The sequence below is a fragment of the Symphalangus syndactylus genome, chromosome 4 (genome assembly GCF_028878055.3).
Source record: "Symphalangus syndactylus isolate Jambi chromosome 4, NHGRI_mSymSyn1-v2.1_pri, whole genome shotgun sequence".
Lineage (NCBI taxonomy): Eukaryota > Metazoa > Chordata > Mammalia > Primates > Hylobatidae > Symphalangus > Symphalangus syndactylus.
The window spans coordinates 116,069,082-116,091,977 of record NC_072426.2 but is presented as its reverse complement, the minus strand read 5'-3'; the positions used below and the strand labels follow the sequence as shown (position 1 = coordinate 116,091,977).

The 22,896-nt window shown below is 37.6% G+C and overlaps 1 protein-coding gene across 7 annotated transcripts in view; it reads left to right on the top strand.

Moving 5' to 3' along the window:
• INPP4B (inositol polyphosphate-4-phosphatase type II B) overlaps positions 1–22,896 on the top strand; it is an 849,925-nt gene that overhangs the window by 282,555 nt on the left and 544,474 nt on the right. The window contains exon 1 of one of the 7 annotated variants that reach the window (XM_063637637.1): positions 19,171–19,422. The exons of the other annotated variants lie outside the window; for them this stretch is intronic. The gene's annotated coding sequence lies outside the window, so the exon portion shown is untranslated. Of the gene's footprint in view, positions 1–19,170; positions 19,423–22,896 lie in introns of those variants that run through there. 7 annotated transcript variants of the gene reach the window in all.

Here is a 22,896-nt window from a genome sequence, read left to right as displayed (position 1 = left end):
GATAGTGATATCTGGTTATTTAAAGGTATGTGGCACTTTCCCCCTTAGCTCTTGCTCTCTCTCTCTCTCCCCTGCTCCACCATGGTAAGACGTCCTTGCTTCCCCTTAACCCCTCTGCCATGATTATAAGTTTCCTGAGGTCTCCCAGCCATGCTTCCTGTAGCCTGTGGAAATAAGAGTCAATTAAACCTCTTTTCTTCATAAATTACCCAGTCTCAGGTAGTTCTATAAAGAACTATTGTAATACATACAAGATAATTGTAGGGAGAGAAGGATATACATTTATGTATTTATACATCTATATATTTATATATAACATATAAAAACATGTATATGTATATGTGTTCACATCTATTGAGTACCTATTTAATGCTTGTTAGCTATTCGTTGAATATTTACTGAATCTCAGTCATGGTACTCATAAACATGGAAGGTAATTATTATTATTCTCACATTGTACAATTAAAGAGGGGTACTGAGAGTGTAAGGATCTAATCAAAGAGTTAATGAGACATCATTAACTTATTATCTTTTATCTGGGAGCATTCTCACCCAGATAAAAAATTCTGTTTTCTGAAAAATCTCAGATCACTAAATCCTTGTTCATTTCTCTCTATCCATTCTAATCCTACTACAAACTGAGAATTAGGGTCATTTTCTATAAATAATAACATGCAAATTTCTCACTGATTTGTGCTTTTGTCAAAATATAGTGTTGTGATTGTTAGAAACAATGTTGTGGTTGTATTTGGTGTCTTTCCAGCTTCCCACCAACTCTTCAGTATCCTTAAGAGACTACTACATCAGTGTCAGTGTAACTTCTCACTTCTTACTGGAGAAGCATTCAGGAATGTAGATACCCCACAGCTCTCTCCACAGGTACACCTTGTTCTCAGGTTCTTTCTGTGGGGGACACAAACGTGCCAATGCTCAGCACTTCTCAGGAGACTTGAGGTAAAATCATATCCTTGCACTTTAGCCGTTGAGCAGAATTTCATAGTTTTACATGCCAGTGATACAGAGCTTTATAGACTTAATTGAATTCAACAACAGAGCAGTATGACAAGCAATCTTCAAAGACACAAAACGATTTGGAAAGAGAAGATAAAACTAATGAGACCTACTACTGACAATCCATGAAAACGAATCTTTGGCATTGGCTGTCTATGGAGCAGCAATATGCAGCTGAAGAATGGAAAAAATGGCAAAATATTCACAAACTCATTTTAGTAGCCCTGGTACAAACCAAAAAAGCAATTCATTCATTTATTCACTGATTTATTTATTTTGCAAATGTTTACTGAGTGCTTTCTATATACCAGGCACTATTAAATACTGAATAACAGCATAGTCTTCAAAAATACCAATTGGCTAAAATATGGGTCTTAAAAAAAATAACTTGTGCTCTGTTTACTTTTGGAATAATCTGATTCAAATTGACTCGTTGCCATTCCTTGCCAAAACCCTCAAAATATCATTTTATTTAATTCCATAATTGTTAGCAAAACTTACTTTTTCATTTGTTGGGACAATATTTCCAGTCTATAGGTAGATGTGAAATAATACTATTTTTTGCTTTTTTATTGCAAGGAGATAATTATGCTACTTATGCAAGAATTTATAAAGAGTGACCACATGTAGTAAGAATAAAGTATTGTTATTAAGTGAAACTCAGAACAAAGTTTCTCCAGCATTTATGATTATATATAATCATTACTGGCCTACTTTAAGGATAAATGTTAATCAGTATATATGAATAATGATTAGCTGACTTCTTTCATATAACCAAATTAAATGGAAGTTAATGGATAGGTTAATTTGCTTGGCTACAGTGATCATTTCACTGTATACATGTATATCAAAACATCAAGTTGTACATCTTTACACAAATTTAAAACATTTTTTTAAATTGCTCAGGATAACTAGGTTGCTGGGGTTATAAGTCAAGGTGTGGGATCCAGATTAAAAATGAGTGGGAGGAAAAGAAGAGAAAAATGAAGGCAGGAGCTGGGTGGATTGGAAGCTTTTCTGGGGGTGCCAAGGCCCCCTTTCTTTTTTCCCTCTTCACCCTCTGCCCCACTCCATGCTCTGTCTTTTTTTTTTTTTTTTTTTTTTTTTTTTTTTGAGAAACATGAAAAGACTGAGAGAGGACTCGTATTCTTTGGGATAGTCTCATGAAAGGGTAATTTCATGAGGTGTAGGGGTAGGGTCACCAAAGGATACTTTTTAATGGGAGCCAGGGAGAAAAACAGCAAGGCAATTATAAGATGCAGCCTTAGAATAAGAAAGAAGGTCTGATGGTAGACTTTGGGTTTTTATAGGGTAAAATATTAATATGTCTTTCCTTAGGGTAAAAGTGGGGTTGATGAGATGTAGCAAAAAAGAAATTAGGCTTGACATGAAAGGAGAAGGGAGTAAAATTCATTAACATTTGGGTTGGGTGTGCTACAAGTATGCAATGGATGGTGAAATCTATGATTCTGAGTTCATCTGAGGTCTGTAAAAGCATTTTGTTATTTGAAAAAAACAGTTAAAATGACTTAGATTGTTTAAAAATTGCTAATGAATTCTTTATTCTTCTTTAAATATAGTTTAAATGGCTTAACTATAGAGCATCTTCTGGGTGTTAGATTTGCTATCAAGTACAGAATCAAGTCAAATTGTGCCTTCATGTAGCTTATAGTCAATGACAGGGTATTATCTCCCCACTCAAATTAACTAAAAATTATTTTTTAACCAAACTTTCCATTTGTATTTTATTCTTCCCCCACCCAATTAAAAGACTTTAAGAAATGTTACCCCTATTACTTCCCAATGGAAAAAATAAAGTAAAATATTACTTAATTAATTTTTTTTTTCTTAATCTATTCATCTTTGTACTAGGGCATCATTAGATAGGTTCACAGGTGGGTATAAACATTATATCCATGTCTCCTGCGGTAGAATTGCATGTAATTCAGAATGTCTGTGCTTTATAAAGGTAGTTGAAGTGAAATAACTTCATTTTTGCCCTAAAGCCATGGGTTTCAGCAGCTCTACTGTAATATGATCCTATTTACTTTTTTCAGTTTCTCTCTTTATTTATTTATTTTTTTACTTTAGGACTAGAGTGACGACTTTTTTTGGTTGTTTTTTGTTTTTCGTTTTTTTATTTTATTATTATTATACTTTAAGTTTCAGGGTACATGTGCACAGTGTGCAGGTTTGTTACATATGTATACATGTGCCATATTGGTGTGCTGCACCCATTAACTCGTCATTTAGCATTAGGTATATCTCCAAATGCTGTCCCTTCCCCTTCCCCACCCCACAACAGTCCCTGGAGTGTGATGTTCCCCTTCCTGTGTCCATGTGTTCTCATTGTTCAATTCCCACCTATGAGTGAGAACATGTGGTGTTTGGATTTTTGTCCTTGCCATAGTTTGCTGAGAATGATGGTTTCCAGTTTCATCCATGTCCCTACAAAAGACATGAACTCAACATTTTTTATGGCTGCATAGTATTCCATGGTGTATATGTGCCACATTTTCTTAATCCAGTCTATCATTGTTGGACATTTGGCTTGGTTCCAAGTCTTTGCTATTGTGAATAGTGCCGCAATAAACATACATGTGCATGTGTCTTTATAGCAGCATGATTTATAGTCCTTTGGGTATATACCCAGTAATGGGATTGCTGGGTCAACTGGTATTTCTAGTTCTAGATCCCTGAGGAATTGCCACACTGACTTCCATAATGGTTGAACTAGTTTACAGTCCCACCAACAGTGGAAAAGTGTTCCTATTTCTCCATATCCTCTCCAGCACCTGTTGTTTCCTGACTTTTTAATGATGACCATTCTAACTGGTGTGAGATGGTATCTCATTGTGGTTTTGATTTGCATTTCTCTGATGGCCAGTGATGATGAGCATTTTTTTCATGTGTCTTTTGACTGCATAAATGTCTTCTTTTGAGAAGTGTCTGTTCATATCCTTCACCCACTTGTTGATGGGGTTGTTTGTTTTTTTCTTGTAAATTTGTTTGAGTTCATTGTAGATTCTGGATATTAGCCCTTTTTCAGATGAGTAGGTTGTGAAAATTTTCTCCCATTTTGTAGGTTGCCTGTTCACTCTGATGGTAGTTTCTTTTGCTGTGCAGAAGTTCTTTAGTTTAATTAGATCCCATTTGTCAATTTTGGCTTTTGTTACCATTGCTTTTGGTGTTTTAGACATGAAGTCCTTGCCCATGCCTATGTCCTGAATGGTATTGCCTAGGTTTTCTTCTAGGGTTTTTATGGTTTTAGGTCTAACATGTAAGTCTTTCATCCATCTTGAATTAATTTTTGTATAAGGTGTAAGGAAGGGATCCAGTTTCAGCTTTCTACATATGGCTAGCCAGTTTTCCCAGCACCATTTATTAAATAGGGAATCCTTTCCCCATTGCGTTTTTGTCAGGTTTGTCAGATGGTTGTAGATATGCGGCATTACTTCTGAGGGCTCTGTTCTGTTCCATTGATCTATATCTCTGTTTTGGTACCAGTACCATGCTGTTTTGGTTACTGTAGCCTTGTAGTATAGTTTGAAGTCAGGTAGCGTGATGCCTCCAGCTTTGTTCTTTTGGCTTAGGATTGACTTGGCGATGCAGGCTCTTTTTTGGTCCCTTATGAACTTTAAAGTAGTTTTTTCCAATTCTGTGAAGAAAGTCATTGGTAGCTTCATGGGGATGGCATTGAATCTATAAATTACCTTGGGCAGTATGGCCATTTTCTTGATATTGATTCTTCTACCCATGAGCATGGAATGTTCTTCCATTGGTTTGTATCCTCTTTTATTTCATTGAGCAGTGATTTGTAGTTCTCCTTGAAGAGGTCCTTCACATCCCTTGTAAGTTGGATTCCTAGGTATTTTATTCTCTTTGAAGCAATTGTGAATGGGAGTTCACTCATGATTTGGGTCACTGTTTGTCTGTTATTGGTGTATAAGAATGCTTGTGATTTTTGTACGTTGATTTTGTATCCTGAGACTTTGCTGAAGTTGCTTATCAGCTTAAGGAGATTTTGGGCTGAGACAATGGGGTTTTCTAGATATACAATCATGTCATCTGCAAACAGGGACAATTTGACTTCCTCTTTTCCTAATTGAATACCCTATATTTCCTTTTCCTGCCTAATTGCCCTGGCCAGCACTTCCAACACTATGTTGAATAGGAGTGGTGAGAGAGGGCATCCCTGTCTTGTGCCAGTTTTCAAAGGGAATGCTTCCAGTTTTTGTCCATTCAGTATGATATTGGCTGTGGGTTTGTCATAGATAGCTCTTATTATTTTGAGATACATCCCATCAACACCTAATTTATTGAGAGTTTTTAGCATGAAGGGTTGTTGAATTTTTTCAAAGGCGTTTTCTGCATCTATTGAGAAAATCATGTGTTTTTGTCTTTGGTTCTGTTTATATGCTGGATTACATTTATTGATTTGCCTATGTTGAACCAGCCTTGGATCCCAGGGATGAAGCCCACTTGATCATGGTGGATAAGCTTTTTGATGTGCTGCTGGATTCAGTTTGCCAGTATTTTATTGAGGATTTTTGCATCAATGTTCATCAAGGACATTGGTCTAAAATTCTGTTTTTTTGTTGTGTCTCTGCCAGGCTTTGGTATCAGGATGATGCTGGCCTCATAAAATGAGTTAGGGAGGATTTCCTCTTTTTCTATTGATTGGAATAGTTTCAGAAGGAATGGTACCAGTTCCTCCTTGTACCTCTGGTAGAATTCGGCTGTGAATCCATCTGGTCCTGGACTTTTTCTGGTTGGTAAGCTATTAATTATTGCCACAATTTCAGAGCCTGTTATTGGTCTATTCAGTGATTCAACTTCTTCCTGGTTTAGTGTTGGGAGAGTGTATGTATCAAGGAATTTATCCATTTCTTCTAGATTTTCTAGTTTATTTGCATAGAGGTGTTTGTAGTATTCTCTGATGGTAGTTTGTATTTATGTGGGATCAGTGGTCATATCCCCTTTATCATTTTTTATTGCATCTATTTGATTCTTCTCTCTTTTCTTCTTTATTAGTCTTGCTAGTGGTCTATCAATTTTGTTGATCTTTTCAAAAAACCAGCTCCTGGATTCATTAATTTTTTGAAGGGTTTTTTGTGTCTCTATTTCCTTCAGTTCTGCTCTTATTTTAGTTATTTCTTGCCTTCTGCTAGCTTTTGAATGTGTTTGCTCTTGCTTTTCTAGCTCTTTTAATTTTGACATTAGGGTGTCAATTTTGGATCTTTCCTGCTTTCTCTTGTGGGCATTTAGTGCTATAAATTTCCCTCTACACACTGCTTCGAATGTGTCCCAGAGATTCTGGTATGTTGTGTCTTTCTTCTCGTTGGTTTCAGAGAACATCTTTATTTCCGCCTTCATTTCGTTATGTACCCAGTAGTCATTCAGGAGCAGGTTGTTCAGTTTCCATGTAGTTGAGCAGTTTTGAGTGAGTTTCTTAATCCTGAGTTCTAGTTTGATTGCACTGTGGTCTGAGAGACAGTTTGTTATAATTTCTGTTCTTTTACATTTGCTGAGGAGTGCTTTACTTCCATCTATGTGGTCAGTTTTGGAATAGGTGTGGTGTAGTGCTGAAAAAAGTGTATATTCTGTTGATTTTGGGTGGAGAGTTCTGTAGATGTCTATTAGGTCCACTTGGTGCAGAGCTGAGTTCAATTCCTGGGTATCCTTGTTAACTTTCTGTCTCATTGATCTGTCTAATGTTGACAGTGGGGTTTTAAAAGCTCCCATTATTATTGTGTGGGAGTCTAAGTCTCCTTGTAGGTCACTAAAGACTTGCTTTATGAATCTGGGTGCTCCTGTATTGGGTGCGTATATATTTAGGATAGTTACCTCTTCTTGTTGAATTGATCCTTTTACCATTGTGTAATGGTCTTCTTTGTCTCTTTTGATCTTTGTTGGTTTAAAGTCTGTTTTGTCACAGAGTAGGATTGAACCCCTGCCTTTTTTTGTTTTCCATTTGCTTGGTAGATCTTCTTCCATCCCTTTATTTTCAGCCTATGTGTGTCTCTGCAAATGAGATGGGTTTCCTGAATACAGCACACTGATGGGTCTTGACTCTTTATCCAATTTGCCAGTCTGTATCTTTTAATTGGAGCATTTAGCCCATTTACATTTAAATTTAATATTGTTATGTGTGAATTTGGTCCTGTCATTATGATGTTAGCTGGTTATTTTGCTCGTTAGTTGAGGCAGTTTCTTCCTAGCCTTGATGGTCGTTACCTTTTGGCATGTTTTTGCAGTGGATGGTACCGGTTGTTCCTTTCCATGTTTAGTGCTTCCTTCAGGAGCTCTTTTAGGGCAGGCCTGGTGGTGACAAAATCTCTCAGCATTTGCTTGTCTGTAAAGGATTTTATTTCTCCTTCACTTATGAAGCTTAGTTTGGCTGGATATGAAATTCTGGGTTGGAAATTCTTTTCTTTAGGAATGTTGAATATTGGTCCCCTCTCTATTCTGGCTTGTAGAGTTTCTGCTGAGAGATCTGCTGTTAGTCTGATGGGCTTCCCTTTGTGGGTAACCCGACCTTTCTCTCCGGCTGCCCTTAACATTTTTTCCTTCATTTCAACTTTGGTGAATCTGACAATTATGTGTCTTGGAGTTGCTCAACTCTAGGAGTATCTTTGTGGCGTTCTCTGTATTTCCTGAATCTGAATGTTGGCCTGCCTTGCTAGATTGGAGAAGTTCTCCTGGATAATATCCTGCAGAGTGTTTTCAACTTGGTTCCATTCTCTCCATCACTTTCAGGTACACCAATCAGACATAGATTTGGTCTTTTCACATAGTCCCATATTTCTTGGAGGCTTTGTTCATTTCTTTTTATTCTTTTTTCTCTAAACTTCCCTTCTTGCTTCACTTCATTCGTCTTCCATCACTGATACTCTTTCTTCCAGTTGATCGCATCGGCTACTCAGGCTTCTGCATTCTTCACATAATTCTCGAGTCTTGGCTTTCAGCTCCATCAGCTCCTTTAAGGACTTCTCTACATTAGTTATTCTAGGTATCCATTCATCTATTTTTTTTTCAAAGTTTTTAACTTCTTTGCCTTTGGTTTGAATTTCCTCCTGTAGCTCAGAGTAATTTGATCTTCTGAAGCCGCCTTCTCTCAACTCGTCAAAGTCATTCTCCATCCAGCTTTGTTCCATTGCTGGTAAGGAGCTGTGTTCCTTTGGAGGAGGAGACGCGCTCTGCTTTTTAGAGTTTCCAGTTTTTCTGCTCTGTTTTTTCCCCATCTTTGTGGTTTTATCTACTTTTGGGCTTTGGTGATGGTGATGTACAGATGGGTTTTTGGTGTGGATGTCCTTTCTGTTTGTTAGTTTTCCTTCTAACAGACAGGACCCTCAGCTGCAGGTCTGTTGGAGTTTGCTAGAGGTCCACTCCAGACCCTGTTTGCCTGGGTATCAGCAGTGGTGGCTGCAGAACAGCGGTGGCTGTAGAACAGCGGATCTTGGTGAACTGCAAATGCTGCTGCCTGATCGTGCCTCTGGAAGTTTTGTCTCAGAGGAGTACCTGGCCATGTGAGGTGTCAGTCTGCCCCTACTGGGGGGTCCCTCCCAGTTAGGCTGCTCATGGGTCAGGGACCCACTTGAGGAGGCAGTCTGCCCGTTCTCCGATCTTGCGTGCTGGGAGAACCACTACTCTCTTCAAAGCTGTCAGACAGGGACATTTAAGTCTGCAGAGGTTACTGCTGTCTTTTTGTTTGTCTGTGCCCTCCCCCCAGGGGTGGAGCCTATAGAGGCAGGCAGGCCTCCTTGAGCTGTGGTGGGCTCCACCCAGTTCGAGCTTCCAGGCTGCTTTGTTTACCTAATCAAGCCTGGGCAATGGGAGGCACCCCTTCCCCAGCCTCGCTGCTGCTTTGCAGTTTGATCTCAGACTGCTGCGCTAGCAATCCACAAGACTCCATGGGCGTAGGACCCTCCGAGCCAGGTGTGGGATATAATTGCCTGGTGTGTCATTTTTTAAGCCTGTTGGAAAAGCGCAGTGTTAGGGTACAAGTGACCCGATTTTCCAGGTGTTGTCTGTCACCCCTTTCTTTGACTAGGAAAGGGAACTCCCTGACCCCTTGCACTTCCCGAGTGAGGCAATGCCTCGCCCTGCTTCAGCTCGCGCACGGTGCGCTGCACCGACTGTCCTGCACCCACTGTCTGGCACTCCCTAGTGAGATGAACCCGGTACCTCAGATGGGAATGCAGAAATCACCCATCTTCTGTGTCGCTCATGTTGGGAGCTGTAGACCGGAGCTGTTCCTATTTGGCCATCTTGGCCCCACTTAATTAATTTTTTTATTGTGCTGAAAATTTTCAGTGGCTTTAGGAACAAGTGTAGTAAGAGCTGTCAGTTAATTTTCAAATGAATGTTCAGAGATTTTTAAAAAAGAGGAAGAATATGAGGCTCTTGGGATATGGTTGTTTAGCAAGAGAACATATTAATGTCATTGAAACTCACTTTATTCTTGAGTGTGAAATGAAATACATAAAGAAGTAATATTAGTTTATTTCTGTTGGTTCACAGACACTGAAAAATGATGTGACTTCTTAAGTATATATTGTTATTCTCAATAGGGAGGCACAAACTAATTTTTCTCTTTAGTTTTATGTATTCTCTACTTCCTGCATTTTTGGAAGAGGGGTTCTTGTTGATCCTTGCACCTAGCTACTCAACTAAGACAATAAATTATTTTGGAGGAGGAATGGAAGAAAAATAATGTTGATTTTATTTTATTACCTATTTTGTACACACAGAAAATTTATGTATGGGGGTGGCATTTCTTAAATATATGAATTTTTAATGTATCTAATCACTGTATTCTTTGTCAGTGGTAAGAGGAAAGCATCCTTCGTTTTTCATGTGGACCTTTGTTTTCTATGAAGACTTTTCAGGGAAGAAAGCACAGATTCAGTGAGCTATCAGAATGCGAATTTGGATGTTAGTGATAACTTTTACATTGAAATGAATCTTCTTAGAATACAATCCTCAATTTCGAGTTATCTATACCTTAGAGAAATTTTTACAACTACATTGCAGAGAAAGGAGCTAGTCACCAGCATACACGATGTTAAGGTTAGAGATCCCATTAGAGACTACCCGAGTTTCAGTCCTGTCTCTTTTGTCCAGTTTCTCCCTTCTGTAAAGTAGTCATGATAACAGAATTCTCCTCATAAGTGTGTTTGTTATGCAAATTCAGTGATTTAACATTTATAAAACACTTAGAACAGACTTGGCACACACTTAGCACTACATGATTGGCTGTTAATAAGCAAAAGCAAGTAAACCACTCCTTTGTGGGGTAGAAACATCTTTCAACATAGAGAGGAATATGTTGTTTTTAGGAAAAAAAAAAAAATCCATGTTTATTTGCAGTGGTAGATATTTTGTATGTTCATTTGCTTTTCATTTTTGTGTACTGGTTTCCAATAATGTGATATTTTTATATTATATTTCTTAGATGCTGATATTATCCCAAAAACTTTTGTTTCTACTTTTTTTCTTTTTGAGTTTGCTACATATTTTAAAACTTGAACATGGCAGATGGTTTACAGTGCTACATAAGAAGGACTTTTATCTAATAATGTTTTCATTAGGAAATTGGCTTGCTGTGCTGATAATAAATGGTATAGCATGGCTAAGAAATTGATATTGTCTGTTCTACAAACCTATGACATTGAAAAAACAATGGATAGAATTATCCTTCACCTTTCCTAAATACAAGGCCAAAATTAAGATAAAGGAAGGCTATGTAGTTTTCCCCTTTCTTCTTGCCATCCAGCGACCATCTAGAATTTGTAAGGCAGAGAGACAGACTGTGTATGTGTGTACAATTGTGTGCAATGTAGCAAATATTATTTCCCATTATTATTCATACAGGCTAAAAATTTACATGGTATATTTAAGTAATTTGTTAATCTTATCTCTGATTTATCTAAAACATTTTAGGTAAACATCACAATGTTTAGTTTAAATTCTAGTCTCAGCAGTTACATTTGAAAAGGTCAAGTCTTATGACTTGTCAGTATTAATAATCCATTTGCAATTACCATACTAATTTGTTCCATATGCCTATAAAATATTTCTCTGAGCTACTAAATTATCACCTACTGAGAAGTTAAAAATATCTATTTGATACTTTTTCCAACAGGGAAGCAATTCTGCTTCAATCCTGAGTGGTGCTAGATTGTATACTGAAATATATCCTATCAAATAATATCATCTTTGTAGCTGTTAATTATATCCATGATTATCTAACAGGATTATTAATGTATTTTTTTTCTGCTCTCAATATATCAATGATGGCAAAGAGACCTTTTTTTGAGACTTGTCACTGTTCCAATTTGGATATTTTTGGAAAAATACATTAAGTACTCAGGTTTCATTAACTTCTTTGGGATACTTAGATATGGACATAATATAAAAGAAAGTGAATAAGGAAATGGTGATAATAACAATGAAGTCCAATATCTAAATCTTTTCCTTATTTCTTCATTTAATTATTGCTTAAACATTTCTAAATCCTATTTGTATATGAAGGAAAACAGGAAGAGTTCCATGCCAGCAAGCTGAATTCTGGGTGATTCAAGCATTCAGGTAGTTCTGTGGCAGACTTTGGACCTTGGTAAGTCACCAGAAGTGATGAAGGTTCAGGTCTTACAAAGTAAGGCCAGAGTTGGGAAACGCCTTGAAAATGAAAGAAACGACTTGAGAAAAAGAACTTCCTTGGTAAGATCAGACTGCTCTTTCTCCCTGTAATTTATAATTCTGTCCAGCAGCAAATGGAAAAAAAAAAAAAGAATAAAAAAAGAAAGGAAAAGGGGAAAGAATAATCAAAGCCAAACTAGAATCAGAGGGAAAGAATGCAGAGGGGAAAGGTTCAGCCTTGAGCTCAGTCTCTCTCCCAGTTTAGCTCTGGAACTGTAATCCTTTAATTGAAGCCTTGCTCTGTTCCAAAGCATTCAGCTGTTATTAACAAATCTCATGAACTATTTGAAAAATATGATTGTTTGAGCCAAGCAATGTCTTAGGTAAATTTGTGTTTTAATTGCAAGCAGCTAGAGTATGCTTTGAGACTACTTGAATTGGAAATGGTTTTCTTTTTTTCTTATTCCTTTACAGGAGCATAAGTAAATAAAGAGCAATAATGAAAAACCTTCCTTACAGTATGTAATGAACTACAGTTAGAGAATTATTTAAGAATGTGATTACTTTGGCTGTGGTCATTTACAAAGTGCTGTGTTTATGTAGGAGATATGCTTTTTAAAGTGTACTTTTTCCAATATATCTATTTCACTGTTATTACAGGTATCAGAAATAAGAAAAAATATTTATTGAGATAAACTTACTTATTTCAGCATATATTTATTCAACATTTTCATGTATTACCTAAAATGAAAGATATTTTTCTTGTTCATTCTACCTTTTCTACAGAGGGGCTGAGCCTCCCTGCTTCATTTAACTTCATCATCTTCCTTTATCAGAAGGCTGAAGGGGGAGATAATGAGCTAAAGAACAACTTTCACCACCCACTGGGAGGGAACTACTGGAAGAGTGACTAGTTGTAGTTAGCAATCAGCAACATCTGCCCTGCCCCTCCTTTCCTGTCAGGGCAGCTGTGCTCTCCGAACCAGTGTGTGAAGTGATGGGTCTTCTGCTCACCCTCTGAGCTGACCTCAGTTGTGTTGCTGTGTATGGATTCGAATTTATTCAAAGGATGATGTACTTCTACAGTGTAGTTATTCAGAATGCAACACTTTTGCCAATTTATATAGGAAATGAAGACCGAAAACTTTAGCTCCTGACTACTCTTAAAATTGTCTGAGAGACCTAGTGAAAATTAAATTACTTATACCAATGTCTTTCCTATCTAACCTATATATAAATATTTGAATGTGCAGGATCAGATACCGGATCTGTAAAAGGATAGCGCTTGAGGGGATGGTCTCTGAGAGGGACCAGGCTCTGACAGTCAATCACGTGACTATCAAAAACCTTACAAGGCTCTGAACATAGTCCTTACTTCTGTATAAAGCCCAATGGAACTCACAGATGAAAAGAGAGCTTCACTTATTCTTTTGCTTTTTTAAAAAATGAGCTGATTATAACTTTGCACATAAGTCTAATTGTGCACTTAGAAACTGATAGTAATAGAGGTTTATGGTTCTTTTTAATTTCTTGGAGAGTCCCCATACACACAGAACATTACATGGGCCAAAGAAACTTCTGAACCTAGAAGTGGGGTTTAAATACTGATTCTGCCTTTTACTGGCTTTGTAACACTGGAAAGTTACATATTCTCTGTAAACCAAGTGTCACATCAAAGGCAGTCCTTCCTATGTGTTATCCCTCTTTCCCAGATAGCAATCTCACCTTTTCTGCTGCCTACTAGACATTCTCTTTAGGATATCTCAATAATACCTTCAAATATCTGCCTAAAACAGAACGCCCTTCTTTGAAAGTACAGGATCACATTCCTTCTCTTTCCATTGACTCACCTTCTGCGTAGACACCCAGGTGCCCAGTTTAGTAAATAAGACTCTTTTTTCCCCTCCTTTTACATCTCCTTCACATTCAATGAGTGTAAAAATCATTGTCATTTTTCTTCATCTTATTTCTGTGTTAACTTTCCTTTTCTCCATTTCTATGGCCATTACTCTGGTTGAGATTATTATGACTATGTGCCTGAAATAATGTAATAGATCACTTACAGGCATCAATGCCTTCCATAGCTTTCATTTCCACCCCCTTCATTTTGTATCCTACCTTCTGCTGCCAGTTTAATCTCCTTGAGGCACAGTTTTCATCCGGTCATTTTTCTTCTTAAAAGTCTTTAAATGGATCTCTTTGTGAACTGAATGAAGGCCAAACTGAAAGTGCCTCTAACACATACGAGTGTACGTACATTGGTGTGTGTTTTATACTAGGTCGATGAGGCTCTGACAATCAATGCACTTTCTCTGATGTTTTCTCATATTTAAATTCAGTTTTGCATTTTTGGCAAGGATATCAAAAAGTGAGGTTGTGACCTTCTCAACATATCTTATCCGAAGACTCTTGATGTCAATTTATTCCGTTACTGAAAATGTTAACTTTGATCACTTGGGGAGGGTGGCGTTTGCCAGATTTCTTCACTACAAAGGCACTATATTTCTTTGTACTCTGTAAGTATCTCATGGGAAAATAATTTGGAGAATTTAAATATCCCGTAATTTATCACATCTTTGCCACTAATTTTAGCATCCGTTAATGATTCTTGCCTGAAACAACTATTACTTTGGTGTTTGCCAAATGGTAATTTTCTGGTTCAATAATTCCTTAACTTAGATACAAGTCGTAGTTTTATAGTAAGGAAAAGTTTTCTTTTCTCCTTTACTTATTCATTCATTCATTTGTTCACTCTCTTATTTATGTTAGTACAGACACATGAACCCTTACATTATTCCATGGGTTATAATCCATTATGATCAAGATTTATTTTGTTATTCAGTGTTTCCATAGTTGACCTTTAGGATCACCAATCAAGTTGGCAACTTTGTCTTTTTGAAATGTGCCTATTCTTTCTTTCTTTCTCTCTTTCTTTTTTTTTAAACTCTTTGGTATTTTCTAGCACAAAATATTTCAGGCTCATCTTATTTTTTCTCCTTCAGCCCTGGATTCAGCTGTTTCTCCAAGGAACCATAGTTTTCTTACATTGGAGAGTGGTATTTAGAAACCAAAGTCTGGGAATCAGTTGGGCTCATTGGTGCAAGGGCATTCAGAATACCTGGCCAGTGCTCATGAAAATTGTCAAGGTCATAAAACACAAAGAAAGACTGAGGAACTGTTTCATATTAAAGAAGACTAAGGAAATATGACAACTAAATTTAAAATGTGTGTTTGGATTGGATGCTGATTCAAGAAAGAGCATTGGTGGAACAATTAGAGAAATTTGAATATGTTCTATAGACTAAGTAATATTCCATATTATGTTATAACCTTATACATTTTGTCCATACCAGAGACTGATTTAAGAAAAATCAGTCTCAAATACTGACCTGAAAATAATATCAGAGTGCCCAACTCACTCCATTTTTTAAAACCACTACTGGACTCCTCCCATTCCCTACAGTAATATTTTTCAAAGTGTGGTCCATGAACAACCTGCATCAGACACTCCAACGTTCCATATTAAAAATGTAAAATTTAAAAATTTAAAGCCCAAAGTCTGAGCTCCATAAAAAAGTTGCTGAATCTTAATTTATGGGTAAGAGAGTCCTCAAAATTTCTATTCAGATGATTTTCATGTGCTCTACTGTTTGAGGACTACTGGCCTAAGCCTTTATCAATATACTTCAATCCAAGATATTTATGGGAGCATCCAGTCTTCCATGGTCTGGTTCTTATTAACTTCTGAGTTTCTTTTTTTTCTTTCTTTCTTTTTTTTTTCTTTCTTTCTTTCTTTTTTTTTTTTTTTTTTGCCGTTCCTTAAGACACTACATTTTTCTATTATAAATTCCTGTACCTCCCTGCTTATGCCTTGCTATTTCACTTCTTTATACCTTTATCATTTCCTCTGCCTGACATAACTGTCCCACCTTACTTCACTTGATCCACTCATCAATCTCTTTTAAGTCCTCACTGAGGTATTCTCTGCTCCAAGCCTTCCTGGCTTCCCCAGGTAAACTGCAAGCCTCACGTTACGCACCAGGGAGTTCTGTTTCCCCAAAGGACTATGAATAAGCTTTGTTAGCATGCTTGCACATAGTTCCTATTCAGTTAAGTTTTAGCAAAATGGGTTAATAACTAACTGACTTGCGGGAAGTTTCTATATGGATTCTATCTACTATCTTTTGTTGTGTGAGAAATCATTACTAAACTTAGGGGCTTGAAATAACAACTGCTTGTTTGGCTCATAAATCCGTGGGTTGGAAATTTGGTCTAGGATAAGCTGGGTAGTTCTTCTGTTGATACAGTTGGACTAACCCATGTGTCTGTGGGCAGCTGCTAGTCAGTGAAAAGGCTCTGCTTCGGGGGATTAGCTGACTGTTGGGTAGAACCATAGCCATAGCTGTGCCATGACTCATCCACTGGAAGGCTAGACTGGACTTGGGCTTGTGCAAATGGAGGTGGCAGGTTCTCAGAAAGAGAGATAGAGAGGGAGAAGTGAGAAAGAAACTGCAAGTTATTTTCACGCTTATGCTCAGAGCTAGACAAATCATTTCTGCCACTTTCTATTAGCAAAAGCAAGTCCCAACACCACCCCAAATTCAAGAATGGGCAAATAGACTCGAGTTCTTGATTGGAGGTACTCAAGTGTATTATGACCATTTTTGCAATCAACTCCATGGCTCTAATGCATATGAATTGATGATTGTAATTTACAATGTAACTATAAACTGGATTCTAATTTTCTATTTCTATCACTGCTATTGCCTTATAGATAGGCCTCATTTCATTTTAATCTTCAAACCATTCTGTTACAAAATGTTGCTGCTGCTTTTCCAGCCCTGTCACCTTATTCCTCTTCAATTTGCCTATTCTGGAGAACCCTTTGCACCTATTTATGGGGAACACAGATAAGGATGTACTATTCAATTAAATACCTGGATTTAGTTACATCTTAAAATGAAGCCAACACTCTCAAACACAGCAAACTGTGGACTCTGACACTGGACATGTTGCCAATAAGAAAACACATCATTTTTGTAACCTTGATTTTTTCCTTTCATTGTCAGTTTTTCTGCCTTAAAAAAATTGACAAAATCCTGCTTTCATTCTGTTATATCAGTTGACCTATTTTCTTTGTAAAAGCAGTGTTCATCTTTCTGCCTAGTAGAGGTACTCTTCACTGCTAAACACAGCTGTCTTTAAAGGCACAGCCATCTTAGGGGCATGTCCCTTGGCCTCTTTAGTGGTAGGGTGAGAGGTGCTTTGAGTTAAGTTTGCGTGCTGAACCCTAGCATTTATTATTGATGTCTGCACCTTTGTATCCCAATTTCCACAGTCAGTCTGGGAAATTCAACTACACTGGCATTTAGTTTGATTTTCTTATCCACCTTAGAAAAAAAAATAGCAATATCTAACATTTTGCAAGTAACATGAGAAGCGAGAATGGTGTGGAAATTATTAAGAAGACCTTTTGGTTTTCTACCCTAGGGACTTTATTTTCTTTTTTGCCTATTATCTCTCTATTTTTTTTTCTTATGGATTCTAAATAAAACTCTTAGAAATCCTTTGTTTTCTTTAACACAAAATGGGTTTTGTGCAACCACTTGGGAACTGGACAATTTTGTTTTTGAAAAGCAATAGGATGTCTTTCTTATTTTTAAAGGACACCTTGGCCACAAGTACTTTCCTGCTCTTGGTCTCCTTGAAGCTTGGCATCCAATCCTGGTATTCATTGAGGGGAAAAAGTCCTAGAATTTGCTTTGTGACCTGGGCTATATGGGATGTAAGCATATGTTACAAAACTTAATGCATAAATCTGCTACTTTTGATCAGTCTGGCTCATGGAGAGATGGGATTTAGCTTTTTGTAATGAGAATTTGGTGTGACTGGAAATTGAACAGAAGCATCTTTTTATTGAAGGTACTGAGGCTTATAACAATCATTCAGTGGCAGAAGTTATTGTTTTTCACATTACTTTTCAACTAGAAAACCTTTCAAAGCTTCATGAGAAAATACCTATCTTCGTTCAAGCAAGAAAACACTTGGTAACTTTTCCTTTACATCCACTTACAGCAAAATGATGTAGTGAGAACCTCCTACTCTAAAGATATACCTCAGTTTTCCTCTATGTTAAAACCTTCTTTCCTCTTCCTAGGTCAGAACTGCCCTTTTATAAAATTTCACTTTTCCTCTTTTTCCCCCTGTGAGAAGTGAGGATCTTAATCAAAAGACAAAAGGAAAAAAGAAAAAGAAAAAGAGAAGGAAAAAATAATTCTAGATATAATACTGCCGAAGGTTTGAAATGAACATAAAAACTCTTTGCAAAAAAAATTATTTTTCAGGCTTTAGACAGAACCTTTTTTACAGTACACACATAAACATTACAATCTTACAGATCTTAAAAGAAGATACGCACCAAAAAAAATTGAATTCAATATTAAATTGACATTGGGATAAAGACATTCTATGTCTCTCCATTCACATATCAACTTTAGAAACTTTAACAAGTCAGCTGGGCGTGGTGGCTCACGCCTGTAATCCCAGCACTTTGGGAGGCCGAGGCAGGCAGATCATGAGTTCAGGAGTTCGAGACCAGCCTGGCCAATATGGTGAAACCCCGTCTCTACTAAAAAAACAAAAATATTAGCCAGGTGTGGTGGCCCGCATCTGTAGTCCCAGCTACTCCAGAGGCTGAGGCAGAAGAATCGCTTGAACCCGGGAGGCAGAGGTTGCAGTGAGCTGAGATCAAGATCACGCCACTACACTCCAACCTGGGCAACAGAGCAAGACTCCGTCTCAAAAAACAAACAAACAAAAAAGAAACTTTAACAAGTCATGTAACCTTTCTCCTCCAATGTTTCCATTTATAAAATGGGTATCTAGACAAGTGAAATAATTTTGTGAATTAATTTCTTCCTCAAAAGTATTTTTTAATCTCAAGTATCTTTTAAAACAATATTATATTTTATTCTTCCATAACAGAGGCTACATCCAGAAAAATCAGTGAGTAGAGAATTTTGTAATTATTAATTTGGTCTTCTACCACATTGAATAAAATAATTAAATTATGATCTTTTGCAGAAGTGTAAATTATACTATTAGTGAGTTTAGCTCTAACATATATTTTCTGTTATATTTAAGTGCTGTCTTATTAAATACTTTTTTGGGGAATTCATAATATGGATTTGGCAGTAATTCCCTGTGGAAAAAACAAATGATAATAAAAAGGTCTTTTAGTTTTCACCAAAATGACAGTCAAGATTTTATCAACCTATGTGAGACTAGTTTTTTAAAAATTAGTAGTTGTGATGGTTAATATTGAGTGTCAACTTGACTGCATTGAAGGATGCAAAGTATTGTTCCTGGGTGTGTCTGTGGGAGTGTTGCCAAAGGAGATACATTTGAGCCGGTGGACTGGGAGGGGCAGACACACCTTCAATCTGGGTAGGCACCGTCTAATCAGCTGTCAGCGCAGCTGGGATAAAGCAGGCAGAAGATGTTGGAAAGAGCAGACTTGCTGAGTCTTCTGAACTTCATCTTTCTCCTGTGTTGGATGTTTCCTGTCCTCGAACATCAGAATCCATGTTTTTCAGCTTTTGGACTCTTGGACTTACACAAGTGGTTTGCCAGGGCCTCTCGGGCCTTCGGCTACAGATTGAAGGCTACACTGTTGGCCTCCCTACTTTTGAGGTTTTGGAACCTGGACTGGCTTCCTTGCTCCTCAGCTTGCAGACAGCCTATTGTGGAACTTCACCTTGTGATCGTGTGAGTCAATTCTCCTAATAAACTCCCCTTCATATGCACATCTATCCTATTAGTTCTGTCCCTCTAGAGAACCCTGACTAACACAGTAGTAGTAGTATTTGTGAGCTTTCAGAATTAAGAAGTATCTTAAATTCTACAGACGAGCCTGATTGTCTTGTGCCCATGCAGTGTCACAGCTTTAGAAAAGAGGGCCATGTCTTTTCCGGCTCAGCATGCTTAGGAGTGGCACATGGCTGAGGCGGGGAAGGAAAACACAGGCTGTTAGCATTGAGGATTAGATCTCACTATAGCACTTCACTTCCATAGCAATCTCAATAGAGAAAACATGTCTTGATAAACCCCCTTCTGTGAAATTGGAGAAGAACTATTTGTTTATGTTTATTTCCTGCTGCTTATCTGATGTGATGTCCTGAGATGTGATGAGGCTTTTAGAGATACCAGTCCTCATATACCACTTAGATGCCTCTAGGCAAGTGAGATGGACAGAATGGCATTAGCTTTATTCTTATTGTAGATTTTTAAAGTGTATAAAAACTATGTTCATGAGTGAAATGTAAATAGGTAACTGAAACTTTTTTTCAACATATAATAATAGGAAGAAGATCAAGCAAGAATAAAGGGAAATTCAATGGCTTTCTCTTCTTATTATTTTTAGCATACTCTTGGCAGAATGTTCAATTTATACATTGAGAGTTTAAAGTATTTTAATGACATGTCTAGTTAAATAAGTGACAAATAATATATATATGGTTATCATAGGTTTGTGTTTAAAGGGCTATGATTACAAGATAAATATGTGTAGAAGTGTGGGTGACACTCTAAAATTAAATCACAATATTGATAAAAACTTATGCATATGATTTTGCTGTTTGCAAACCTGCCGTCATGTTGAAATAATAAAAATAGCAAGACATCCTTGCTATTTTATGCTTTTGAATGTTATATGCTATTACATGTAAAAATGAGAGGTAAGTGCCCCATTTTGCCTCTCATTTTTAAAATGAATTTCAAGTGAGTCTCAAATGAATCTCAAGTTTCATTTTTTAATGAATCTTGATTCATTAAATACAAGGTACATATTAAGAATTAAATTCAAATAATTCTCCTCAAGCCCCAAAGATAAAAGAAACAAAAGCATAACAGTGAAAAAAACTTGCAACAGCACCACCACTGTCTGATATCTTAGGTTCTCTCAGCTTTTGATGAATGCACTACCATTTTATGACCCTATTAGTCCATATTCATTCCTTTTTATCACACTTATTGCAAATCACTTTGTTTACTACCAACTAAAAATGAGAAGCACTATAACAACTGGGAGTGCATTAATCCTTTAACTGACACAGTTGCAAAAATTCCAGAGTTGTATGGACTGAAATCACCATGCACCAGACATTATTAGCATTCCTGACCTACAGTTCTCCACTTTCGGCTGCATGGACAAGTTGGGCTTCGCAGCGTTCTAACAGATGGGTGGGACTCTGTGTCTACTTCTAGTTAATGAGCTGAGACAGAAGGGGATATATGTCAATTCCAGGCTGAGGCAGTAAAAACCCCATGTGATTGTTCAGTCTTCACCTGACAGGCGATCAAGTACACATACTCCTGATGAAGCTTCAAAAAATCGAGCTTCTTTTTTATTTTTTTAGATGGAGTCTTGCTCTGTCGCCCAGGCTGTTAGTGCAATGGCATGATCTCCGCTCACTGCAAGCTCCCAATTGAGGCTTCCTTTAACCCAGGCCTCCAGTTTCTATACATAGTAGATTTTTCCCCACACCGCCCCCCACCACAACACCCACTGAATTATACCAAGAAGGAGAAATAAATGTATCTTATGTTAACCCACTGAGATTTCCAGATGAATTTGTTAACAGTGGCACACCACAGCCTGAATAATACCTATGGATTATAGAATTTCTTTACTTTTAGGCTTTATATTTAGATATATTAGTAATAACTTTTTCTAAAAGAAGATCCACTTCCTCCCTAACTTTTGGTTTTTGTCTTTCTTTTTTCCTTCTTTTTGCTGCCAAAACCAAATTGTCAAAGTCTTATTTGGGTCAGTAAAGATGATTAAATTTGGAAGTCAATGGGAATGTAAGGAATTGGGTGCAGGACAAATAAGTGCTATGAATCCAGAGAACAGAGCAAGATAAGACCGGATATCTGTCAAGCCACAACAGACAAAATGGACAACAAGTGACCTGAGTACACAGACTGAGCTCAAAATCTAGGGGTCAAGGTTTTGAAAAGAGCTTGGACAGAGGAATGATACCATGATTAGAACTTCTGGGCTCTTCCAGAAGTTTGAGATGATAGGTACAGTACAGAATTTAAAATAAAAGAATGGGACCCGTGTCTTAGGATGGAAATGGGCAAATAGGATTACCATAGTTGGCACCAGAGATGCAGGTCAAGAGCTGCAAAGGAAGTAGAGCCTTAGATATAGAACTAGGAAGTGAGGTCAAAACAGAGTTTAGAAACAGGATTGACTTTGTCGTTGAACAGTTTGTTTTGTGGCAGCCTTATGGCCCTCAGGGGCAGGACCAGAACCTAGAAGGGGTAATAGGTGAATGAGCCCATAGATAGAACTAGAAACTCTGCAAGAACAGACATTGGAGATTATTAGAGTGGGGAACCCTACCCTTTCTGATAGACCTATTTTAGGGGGCTCAATTCCTTTTTATATGGAATATAAATTATTTTAGTTGCACCTTATATTTCATCACGGGTATTACTTATTGTTACCTCTAATATTTTTTCTATTTGTTGGATATCTATAACAACTTCCGACATGTTGGGGTTAATGTTTACCAAGGCTGTATCTTAAACAGGTTTTGCGCTGTAGTGTGGAACTGTGCCTGGACATTGGGAGCATGTGTCTGCAATCCTGAGGGTATTCCCAGATTCTGCCACTAACTTGCCCACGGACTGCCAGCTGGGCAGGTGGCCTCTCTGGCCTCAGTTCCTTCTTTGTGGAGGCTGTGTGTCTGTGTGTGAGTGGAAGGTGGGAGATGGTAGACTAGGTGAACTTCAAGGTCTGTGTGTCTCTCCAGGTCTTTGAAGTAATTCTTTACAGTGAGTCTGACTTTCACAGAAGTTTCATTTCTGGGAACTAAAGGAGCTTTTACATACCCTTCTTGTTCTCCTCTTATTCATGTTGCTCTTAACATCCGAATCTAAATTTAGTTCAACTTTTATCCACTCTTTATGTTCTCCTCTCTACAACTATTTCCCCGAATTTCCCATCAGCTGCCCTACCCTGGAGAACTGCCGGCCTTCCTTCTCCAGCATTGTCAGCAGTTGTGAGTGCTTAGAAAGATGCTCACTCCTGCACCAGCAGACCTCTCCAGGCAGCCTATTTGAAAGCATCTCTTAGATGCAGCTGTGTGAAAAGTTGGCTAGGGATATAATATTGGAGGTTGGCTACTGGTCCTCCGGTGGTCATGACAGGGCAGCTTTGAGGAGCAGCTT